Raw genomic sequence first — 11,566 nt, 5'->3', positions numbered from 1 at the left:
TATGCACTCACTGCCTCTACTTCCTTACCCCTCCTGACTGAAATCCACTTTATCACTCCACTGGAACTGCACTTGACAAGGTCACATACTACTAAATTCTAAAGAAAGCATCAGGCCTTATCAGCAACATTTGACACTGTTGTGAATGCTCTCTTCCAGTTGGAAAAGCTTTTTTTCATTGGCTCTGCATGCAGCCTTTATGGTTTTCTTCCAGCCTTTCTGGCTGGTCTCATTTGCTGGCTTCTACTTCCTCTAACAAATCCTTAAATGATGGATTCTTCAGGGCTCCTTCTTAGCCATTCTTCTTTTCTCACTCTACATTATATAAGATTTCAACCACTCCCAAAACATCAATTTACTTTCAACAGACTCATCATTCCTAACTTGTATTTCTGGCCTAGATTTCTCTTCAGAATTTCCCCCTCATATACATATTTGCTCATTAGACATATCTACCTAAACACTTTAGACATTCCAAATTCAACATGTCTAAAGGGAAAACACTGATCTGCCCTGGCCATTTTAGAATCCACTTTTCCAATACTCCCTCATTAAATGGTACCCCCATTCACTCATTTGCTCAAGCCAGAAAACCTGGGAGTCATCCTGGACTCTTTTCTTCACCTCTTGTAACCAATTTCTACCAAGTCTTCTCCATTCAACATCTTATATATCTTTCAGATTCTGTCATTTCTCTGCTTCTCCACTGCCCTAACATAAACCAGCAACACATCACACATACCTCTAAATTAATGTCTAATCTGACTTCCCTCCAGCCCCTCTCCTAATTTCAGCTAGAATAATTTTTCCAAAATACAAATCTGACCATGGCCACCGCTACTCTCTTGACCACACATACACATTTAAAATATTTCACGAGCTAGTATTTACTTGTAGAATAAAATGCAAACTCCTTAAAAAGGTTTATCAGCCCCTCTTCTGTCCCATAGCCTGCCTGGCATCTTTTGGTCCTCCCTTTCCTTCATGGCTTAGTAAGACTTCTTCCAAGTGAGCCTCCATGACTTTCTAGTTTCCAGATATTCCACAATATTCTCTGTACTTCCCCCAACAGAGAATTCACCAGAACTTGTTGGGATGACTTAATTAAAATTTGTTTTCCAGTATAGTACGCCTGTAAATAGACCACATCATGCCCATTCCCCTCATATATATGTCAATGCTCTCAAAGCCCTGATAATAAAGAGGGTTTAATGAAGACTGTTGGCGCAATGAACCAATGCTGCTTTCATGTGAATGACTAGTACTTATACTCAACTTCAAATTCCCCATGAACTATAACTGAATCATAAAGACACTTCAATGTTATTGGGATCGAAATTAGACGGCACAGTAATTTTAGTATCCCCTAACTCCTCTATATGTTAAATTGAAGAAAAATAATTATTTACCGAAACCTAGTGAAATCAAGTAAAGTTTAGTGACCTGAAGAAAAGTTTTAATGAACAAGGATAAATTTCAGATTGACAGACAGCAAAAAGATCATTTATAGCAGCAGTTTTAAAGGGTCATGTTAGAAAACTATAAGGAAATATATATTTTATTAAAAATCCAAAGGAGAAGATTTTAAAGGAAGAGTGTGGACAACAAATTCAAATCGAGATTGTAAATAATATCCTAATTGGAAAGAACAAAGATGGTCTCTACTAATTTTAATTTCTGCACCTTAACTAAGAATAATTCATTATTCATTTTACTTCTCTTCTTCTATGCTAGAATCATGGAGACATGAGGTAGTTTCATAGACAACATTGAATGGGATAGGTGTGGTCTTTCACCAAAATCAAGCTTGAAAAAAACACATTTTAATGTTCCCACTTTGATATACAAATAAAGTAAAAGCGAGTATCTAAAAATCGAGATCATAAATCACAGCATGCAAGAACACTGATCAGAGAACAATCCCTTTAGATTTTTATTGGAAACCTGGCTGATACAGACAGTTTTCCAGCAGGTAAGTCTCCTAAACCACCACGTGAAACACAAGATAATGTACCTTGAGACACCATTTTTATTAGAAAATCATCTCCTTTGAGACATATTCCCAGGAGATTGTGGAATCCAGGCCCTCTGTAAAACACACATACATGTGCATAGACACATTCTTCCACTAGGAAATAGAGCAACAAGAACACTATTATGTGGTTTTATGTTACTATTATGAAGGTGAATATTAATAAGCCAGATACATTATAGATAGGTAGATAGATAGATAGATAGATGATAGATAGATAGATAGATAGATATTTATGTATATATTTATATATAGATATAGAGATAAAGAGATAGAGATATAGAGAGATATAGAGATACATTAATTTTGTTTCTCAGAGCTAGTGCATCTCCTCCAAATGAGTCTTTAACATCGTCTAGTAAACAGTCCACATTTCTCTATTTTATCATTCTCTCCCACAACAGCTAATCCAACTTTCTATGCTTTCTTCAAACATCCAACATCCTCTTTTTCCCAGTTATTCTCTGAAGATAACATGACTACTTAATTTAAAAAAGAGAAAAGGAAGAAGAGGAGGAGGAGGAAGAGAAGCTACCTCCATCATCAGGGGAAATTTTCTTATCTTTGAGATGATGTTAAACATGTAAATACACATCTGCACACATCTTGTCATCTCACCTGCTTTACCTCCTATGGCAACAGCGGAGCCCCTGTGCGGTTTCTTAAAGTTAATCCTGTCTATTTCCATGCCACCCTGAATAAGCCTGATCCCATCTGATCTCAGAAGCTAAGCAGGATCAGGCTTGGTTAGTACTTGGATGAGAGACCATCTAGGAAGACCAGGTGCTGTAGGCATAAAAAATAAAAAGTAAGGAATTATAAGCTGGCAAGGTCCTTGCGATCTGTGAGGTCAACCAAGGGTTGCCTCGCCTAAAAAAAAAAAAAAGTTAATCCCTTCACCCATGTCCTTATCCTATTCCCCTGTCACTTTCTTAGAGATCTTGTCTATCATTTATGCCTATTTTTTCTCCTTCTCTCTCTCTTGAATATTCAAACTCTCCTCAATAGCTTTCAAATTAGCTTGTCTCTCCTACTAAAAAGTATATAAAATAGGTAGAGGTACAGACACAAGTTTGGTCAAGTGTTAGTGCTGAAACTGAGTAATGGGTAAATATCGCTATTCTGTCTAATTTCATTTATGTTTGAAAATTTTCAAAATTAAAATGTTTTAAAATAAGGAAAAACAGCAACAAAAAAGGTTTTCTTGTTTGCCTCCTATGCTTTCCAGCTTACCACCCTCTCTTCACTCCTTCTCAAGCAAACTTCTAAGAGTTGCTTATTTGTAATATCTTCCACATCCTCACCTTCCATTCCCTCTGCAGTCCACTTCAGTCTTGTTTCTTGCCCTAATACTCCATAGAAACTGAAACGTCTGCCACCACTTATTTCCATGTCACTTGATCTAAGGGGCAATGTTAGTTATAATAGTTCTTGACTTCTCAGAAGTATGCGGTGCCCAACCAAGTCCCTTCTTGAACGTTCCCTTCACATATCCTTGGAAGCAATAATATTCTGGTTTCCCTCCTAACTCTTGGCCACTTCTTTTTTAACTCTTCTCTACTCTGCTATCACAAATAGTTCCTTTCAGCTCACTTTTAAGCGTTTCTTCTCACTCTACATTTTCTTCTAGGTCATCTCATTTATATTATAGCTTCAAATTTCACCAATGTGCAGATGACTTCCCAAATCAAACCATCGGTTCAGACTCTGCCCCAGCTTTCAATTCTACACGTGCTTGACATCTCTTGGATATCAAAAAAGCACCTCAAATTTTAAGCTCAAAACTCACTATTTTCTACTCTAAACCTTTTCTTCTTCCAGTGTTTCCTATTTTGGTCAATGGTATGCAAGTCAGATACATTGACACCATCTTTGTCAATTCCTTCCTCTTTCTGTCATTTCCATTTCATCACCAAATCCTGCACATTTCAGCTCACAAATATCTCTAAAACCCCTCTTCTTCTCTCTATCTCCACCATTACCATCAGCAACACCATCATCATTCCCCTAATCCAAGCTAACATCAGTTCTCACAACTACTGGAAATAACTGCTAATTTAGTTCCAGAATCTACCTCGGGCACCCTTCCTCTGTTCTTGGAACTGCAGCTGGAGTAATCTTTCTAAAATGAAAATCTAATCATGTTATTCTCTGGCCTAAAACCCTTCTGTGGTTTTCCCTTGTCTTTTGGATAAGGACAAAACCCCCTACAGTTACTACAAGGCCCTCTGGGGTCAGCTTCCTGCCTCTCTCTCCAACCTCGTTTCTTGCCACCTCTACCTCATTCTCTGCAGTCAAACCACATCTGCTCTTCAATGCTTTGTTCTTCCTCCCCACACAAGACCTCTGTGCTCTGCTCCTGTCTGGAAAGCTCATTCTTTCATTCTTTACCTTGTTATTCCTACTGATCTCTCAGACTCAAGTCAAGAGACACTTCCTGTAGAAAGCTTCTCTAAAGAGGTCATCTCCCTGACATAAACTCTCTTTGCTCCATTGATCTCTCCTTCATTCATAGTTACAATTTTACATATATTTGTGTGATAATTTCTGTCTCTTTTTGTTAATTACTATATCCCAGTACCTATAGTAGGTACTAAACAAATATTTGTTGAATGTATAAATGAATTCATGTTTATTCCCTGTCAGGTTTCTATCTACTTAAACTGTCTCTAGACTATCTCTTCTTCATCTCTGAGTGGATATTCAGGGATCACAAACTCATTTTTAATATTAATCTACTTCTGTACTTTTAAAACTAGAGTATGCCAGGCACCCCTGTGTGGGGCAGGCCAAACATCATTTTTACTATGTTCATTTCCTTTTATTTTTTCTCATATTACAACTAAGATATATTGATTTCTTTTAATTATGTGAGTAAAAAGTTTATATTATCTATGAATTCTATTGCAGGATAGTAAAGGAGAAGTGAGAAAATACTGAACTTATTATACAAGGCACATTTGGATGCAATAGGTTGAGAATATTGTCCTAAACGACAGGCCCATATTAATCTCTGAACTTAACTCTCCCATCACTCCCTCCACTCCAACCATGCTGACCTTTGTGCTTTCCCTCAAAGCCATCAAGTTTGTGCCCACCTTAGAGTTTTCGTTCTTGTCTTTCTGTTTGGAATACCCATTCCCTAGATCTCATTGATCTCCTTTGCTTCATTCATTCTTCACTCAAATGTGATCTCCTGTGAAAGGTCTTCTGTGATCAGCATGCTTCACACCATTCTACCTCTTAGCATCAGTTAAGTTCCTCCAGCAAATACACTAATCCCATATATGTAATATAAGGGATATATAGTATATATAATACACTATATATACTGTTCTTCCCTATATACACATGCCTCTGTTAATTTAAAATTAGGCACAGTAAGAGATTAACAATAATAACTAATAAAATAGAACAATTATAAAAATATATATTGTAATAAAAGTTATGTGGATGGATTTGGGACCCTTATTAAATTAAGGATTATCTGAACACAAGCACTGTGATACCATGATAGTCAATCTGATAACTGAGATACTACTAAAGTGTCTAATGGAAGAGTAGTGTATAAAGTGTGGATATGCTGGACAAAGGGATGATTCATATCCCATGCAGGACGAAGTGAGAGGGTGTGAGATTTCATCATGCTACTCAGAATGGCATGCAGTTTAAAACCTATGAATTGTTTATTTCTGGAATTTTCCATTTAATATTTTCAGATCGTGGTTAACCACAGGAAACTGAAACCGAGGAAAGTGAAACCCAAACCGAGGAAAGCGAGACCGTGGATAAGGGGGGCCTACAGTATCTCTACCTACAGTTCTATCATAAAGTTATTTATCTATCTATTTTTTATCTCTGCCATGGGAATAAGCACTCTGTGACAGAAGTGGGCACTGCTACTTTGGATCTCAGTGCCTAGAATATGAAAAGTGGCACAAAATGGGTGCTTGATGAATATTTGTAAAGTAAATGAATTAGTACATGAAGACACTGCCTGTGTTTGTGGTCCCTAGAAGCTACGTCTCTTTCTCTTTTCTATCTACATAATTTATAGCCAATCTAAGCATCAATTCTTTCAAATATATTTATCAAATTTCTACCATATTTCAGACACTGAGAATACAATAATAAATAAGATACATCCTGTTGGCATACTTTGTAATTATGATCAGCTCCAAACCTGTGAAGAATTTGAGTTTAACAATAAAGTAACTTTATAAAAAAACAGCAATTTCTACTTTATATTCTATGTTTTAAATACAGTAATTATGATGTTCATAAATTAGGAGTTATCGCTCATGTATTAAGCAAGCTGTCATCGAATACAGAGGAATTTTTACCAATGTAGAAAATCCTGCCCCCAGTCCTGTGATATTCTTCTTCAAGCCCCCAAAACAACATCTTTAGAGACTGAAGGGGATGAGGGCTGGGTGCAGTTTGAATAGGTAGAAGCTTCTAGTTCCCTTAAGTAGTGTAGCCAGCAGGGACCTCGACCTACCTGCTGAGATGAAGCCCCCAGCTAAGGTACAGAGGGACAATCTGCCTTCTGAAGGACTCCATGAGCTAGAAAAAGTCCAATCTATCATCTTTCGTAGGGTAGCACAAGTCAGTATCAGCCCCAGCTGAGTGTAAACAGTCACCCTGGATGTTCCAGGCAGTGGCTGATCATTCAGACCCTTTAATTCCCCACTTTGTGGCCAAGCACCTTTCCCACTTGCTATGGAGACAGACAAAAGCAACTAGAACACTAACATAGCCTATATAGCTGTACAAAGCTGTACATGGGAGTTTCTCATTCATTTTCACATTTGGAGGATGGATAATATAACCTTGTTTTTTACAAATAAGCAAATTAAAGTTCAGAATGTTTAGCAACTTGGCAAAGCTGCAACTTAAACCAAAGTCTTCTGATTCCTAGTAAGAAAATAAACATGACTGGCTAAAATCAAGTATGAGAGATTATCTTTGGGTTTTAATTCTCACTGATAAAGAACTTCACCTAAAGAGCTAGCTACACTGCACCCTGATCGAACATTTGACAAATATCAGTTTGATGTCTACTTGTGCACATATTCCCTCAGTTTCCAACCCTGACTCCTGGCTCCCACAGTTTCAAGAAGCTTTTATTCCTAGAAAACTTCTAAAATCGAATGAACCTTAATGTGGACCATAATGAACCTAGACCTTTGCCCCAATTATTAACAGTGATTGAGGAACTCTCTCCCTACTTATTACTGATGAGTTGCCCAGTTGCAATAGAATGATTCAAGGGAAACTAAAAAGATGAAGTATTCTAAATATAATTGAAAAATGTGACAAGCCCCTTCCCTAAACTACTCCCTCACCGGTTAATCCCCACACCAAATTTTCTTTTCAGGCTAGAGCTTAAAGCAAAAATATCTAGGATAGGCTGAGCTAACAATTAAAAACAGGCTCCAGAAGGGTTTGTGCAGCAGTTTCTGATCCACAGCAGTATCCTCCAAAGGGCATGTCCATGGGGCTGTAGAGGGTAGTTAATATCTGAACTGGCATTCCACCAAGGTAACTTAGAAGGGGAAAGCTATGCAGGCTCTTACTGTAAGAACTGTAAGTCCTTTAAAGTACTTAACTACTTCGAAAGAATTTTAGGAGTTTCAATTTGCTACAAACATGAACATGTCCTAAAGGCAAAAAACATCAGTCTCCCTCCAGAGTCCTCCTGTCTGCCCTAACAATTTCCACCTCTTGGCATGGTGAAGTTGTGGTTAAATCACATGTAGATTTTCCCCCTTCACCCCACCCTAGCTTCCTCAGAGCCCAATGCACAGCTGGCTGTGTCATCTGGTCACCTGTCCAGAACCCAAGTGGGAAATGAAAGATGCTGAGAAGCAGTGGGAGGAGAGGTGTGTCTTCTCAGGTTTCCTAGGTTAACTGGAGGTGGAGGTCAGTCCCTGGCTTGGGTGGCACCCTCTAGCTAATAGGCTGGAAGCTGCAATATGCAAGGGAGAAAGAGCTAGACCAGACCAAAATAGAAACCTAAACTCCCTCCCAATCTTCCTGAAGGTTGAGAAAGGGAAAGAGAACAGAAGTGAATGTGGGATGAGAGAGATGGTGAAAAGATGGCTTGTTGGAAACTGGGAATTATGAAAATAACATTTAGATACAACCTTCAAAGCTCGCCCTGCAAACAGGAAGGGCTGGAAACTTTTCTCAGTAAAGAGCATTTAAGTATAAAGCCTTTGAGTTTCTGGGGACAAGTTCATCTGCCTCTGGTAATTAGTGTGCTGCTGTGTAGTTTATTTCACTGAGACAAAGAGCAATGATTACATCTCACCTTGTAGATGAGGAAGTGAGTGATGAGCTTTAGCACAAAAAGTCCTGGGAATGCAAACATAACATATAGCTGACAAAGACAGTACAAGAAATTATCCTCTGCAGGACTCCACCCACTTCCTGACCTATGTAGATCAAGGTGGTTGTTACCTTAGAGGACAACTGGACATTTTCTCATTGCCATGTGGGACAATCTGCCTTTCTGTGTTTTAAAAAGTAAAAGAAGCTAACCATAGTAGACCCAGAACCAGTGCCTGGCATCCCAGTCACTATGATCAGTGATTCATCTATGAAGCAAAAGATGCAAAGGCTATATCATTCAGGCTGAGTACAGAGATGCAGCAAACATCTGAGAATTTACCAACAATGAAAATTCATAAGGGAAGAATAGAGAAAGAATGAAGAGGGAGGGAAGGGAAAATGAGAGGAGAGCCAGGATTCCCAGGGAAAGGGCTTCCTTTCTCTGTTCCCAGAGGGATAAATATAATTATGAACCTAGCATGACACCATACAAAATAAGAGAAGAATCTGCCAGGTGATCATCTCTGCCGGGACTCGAACCCGGAACCTCTGGATTAGAAGTCCAGCGCGCTCGTCCATTGCGCCACAGAGACCTCACCACACACACAGCATCAGTACCAGAACTGAAAAAGCACATACCTTCTGCATCACGGAGCCATCTCAGCATCCTGCTTTCTCAGCAGTGGGGGGACAGGGACAGCTGGAAAATCTGGAGTGGAGATCCACCAGCCGGTTCCATCGAAGCTTTCTTCAATGCTGTGGGTTTGGGGGGTCCTCAGAGGATTGGAGGAATGTAATGATGGTCACTTTCCAAATCCTATAATCTCTGATGGAATAAGACAGAGCTGGAGACTTTGCTCTCCTTCCCTCTCCATCCCTAAGGGAGGATACGGAGAAAGCCTCTCTATTCTCATGCTAACTAAGCAGAGCACACCCTGTCCAGCAGAGCAATGAGGAGCCATCTCTGTCTCGACCCTCTCTCCCTCACTGTGGCTTCATCCTAGCCTAGCTATTCTCAGACAAAGCTAGGAGATTCAGGAAAACCCTCATTCCCTGAGACAAAGGAGCTGCTTCGGTAAAGAAACGTGTGACTAGCAGTAGAGACTGGCAGGGAAGCTGGAGTCCAGGAGACTGGTCCAGTTCTCAGCTTTGAGAGCTGTATCTATCAAGCTTAGGGAAAATGTATCGGGAGTCATATGTTTCTTCACCATCTTCACTAAAATTAAGGGTGGAGGAAGAGACGGAGCAGTAGTGTCTGTGTGTGTGCGCGCGCATGCGTGTGTGCGCGCGCGCGCGCGCGCGCATGTGCTGGGGGGTAGAGAGGGAAAGAAAGAGAAAGGGGGTAAGTGTGCACATAGGGAAGATGATGAGAGTGGCAGCTAATAAAATACAGATGGTTCTCACACAGCCCTCTATTAATACCTGCTTCCCTTCCCCGCCCCCTTTCCTAGCTCCAACTCTCTGCCGTTCCTCCTCCCAGGGCTGCCTAATTTAAAGAATGGGGATTTCTCAATTGTCTAGGCTTATTAGAGACATCCTAGGAAAATCAAAGTGACCATCCTTCCAAACTGACCATATAAGGCCTCCATACCAGCCTAGATCCAAGATAACAGTTTCTATTTTTAAAAGCCTCCTAGAGAAGACAACTCCACAATCACTGTTGCTTATAGTTTCCACTGTGCCAGTTTTTCTAAATGCCTAATATAAGTGCTTCTTACCTCACCTTCAGCTTATTTTTGGCCTATTTGATTTCCAGATACATCAAAGGACAATTGGCCTCTATGTTCCAATGACAATGTATTAATTTGAAGACTTTGATTCAGTTTCACCATAGCACTCCCACTAAAAAAAAGGTTATAATAAAAGCAGAAAGCTGGCTCAGACTTCTTCCTCCTCCCTCACAGTGTGTGCTTCTATGACCTACAGATCTGGACACTGCCAATTGACTCCAATCATAACTTGAGATAGTTCTTTCTAACCTGTGGGACAAGGACAGCCAAGTGAAGAATAGGACAAAATGAGTGCTTGGATTGAAAGATCTTTAAGGGCCCTTCTAACTCTAAAAGTATAATCACAGTATCTCACACTTCCCTACCCGTATAGCCTCAATAATGAGATCTGAGAGAGAATGGGACCAAAGTGATTCAGTCAGGTTAGGATGCAAGGAGAAGACTCCAACACCTAGGGAAAAGCAGCCATTCTAACAAAATTTGCCTTCCATCTAGAACCTAGAAGTTGGAGTTCAAAACAGTGAAACCAGTGGCATATATAATAAATCTACAGCTAGGAAGCACAAAATAGGCCTTTCTTAACACATCTACCATAGACAACTCTAAGAACCTGACATATTGAAGTCAGTACTAGCCAGAGATTATATTACTTTGAGTTGCTAGTAACGAGGTGCTAGTTAAAGAACTAGTCAGGAGGTTCATGTGACTGCAAAGGGAAGCTCAACCCTACAGGTTAGCCGTGAACCACTGAGATGCAATTCAGGTTCTCAGGACACTTTCCACCAGGCTTAGTCAATGTTCTCTCAGATGCAGGCACATACCCTTTATTCTTCATAAAGATATTGTCCTTTAACCAGGAAATCTATCAGACCAAGTTTTGCCCAAAGCTTCATTGCCTATTAAGAGATCTTGTGCCCTCCACAAGCAGAATGAAGAGGCCAGCACTCCAACTCCCTCCAGCAGCTTCATTCATTGTTTGCAATGTTCCTACTTGGTACTGGGGATACAACGAGAGATAAATGGTGACATGGTCCTATCTTCAAGGATTCCGTAGGCAAATTCCAATGTAGTAACTACTCTGAAAGACAACATCAATTTTATTGCCCATCAAATAAGGTGTCAATTTTCCAAGTTAACATCAAGACCAGAAGTCCGGAAGTAGAAAGATTCAACTTCAATAGCAAGCTGTGCAGCTTACTTTCCTCAATACCCTGAGAAAATTGTTTAACTTCTTAATCTTCTATTTCCACATTATAATCTGGGGGCAATAATAAATGCTATTCATAAAGATTAGCTGAGACTTCATGGTGCAAGCTGTTGTCCCCTTCCTTCCTGTTCCATGAGTTATAATTCTTGACTCTATTGCTGGGTTGCCGCTTTCTTCTTAAATACCCGTCCATTTTCTTTCTCTCACTCACCTCTTCAACAGCAATCTCTCCACTGTAGCAAAAAAACACCCCACCTCAAC

General features: G+C 39.7%; 1 non-coding gene and 1 pseudogene across 1 annotated transcript; one reads left to right on the top strand and one right to left on the bottom strand.

The window, feature by feature from the left end:
• The first annotated feature begins 2,708 nt into the window (after nucleotides 1-2,708).
• LOC120584318 (uncharacterized) lies at nucleotides 2,709-2,827 on the top strand (annotated as a pseudogene).
• Nucleotides 2,828-8,887: 6,060 nt separating this feature from the next.
• TRNAR-UCU (transfer RNA arginine (anticodon UCU)) lies at nucleotides 8,888-8,961 on the bottom strand. Its single transcript has one exon. It is a non-coding gene; the product is annotated as a tRNA-Arg (tRNA).
• Between the last annotated feature and the right edge of the window lie 2,605 nt (nucleotides 8,962-11,566).

This window comes from Pteropus medius, unplaced genomic scaffold, assembly GCF_902729225.1.
Source record: "Pteropus medius unplaced genomic scaffold, Ma_sr-lr_union100, whole genome shotgun sequence".
NCBI lineage: Eukaryota > Metazoa > Chordata > Mammalia > Chiroptera > Pteropodidae > Pteropus > Pteropus medius.
The sequence above is the reverse complement of the archived record's forward strand: the minus strand, read 5'-3'. Positions and strand labels throughout refer to the sequence as shown.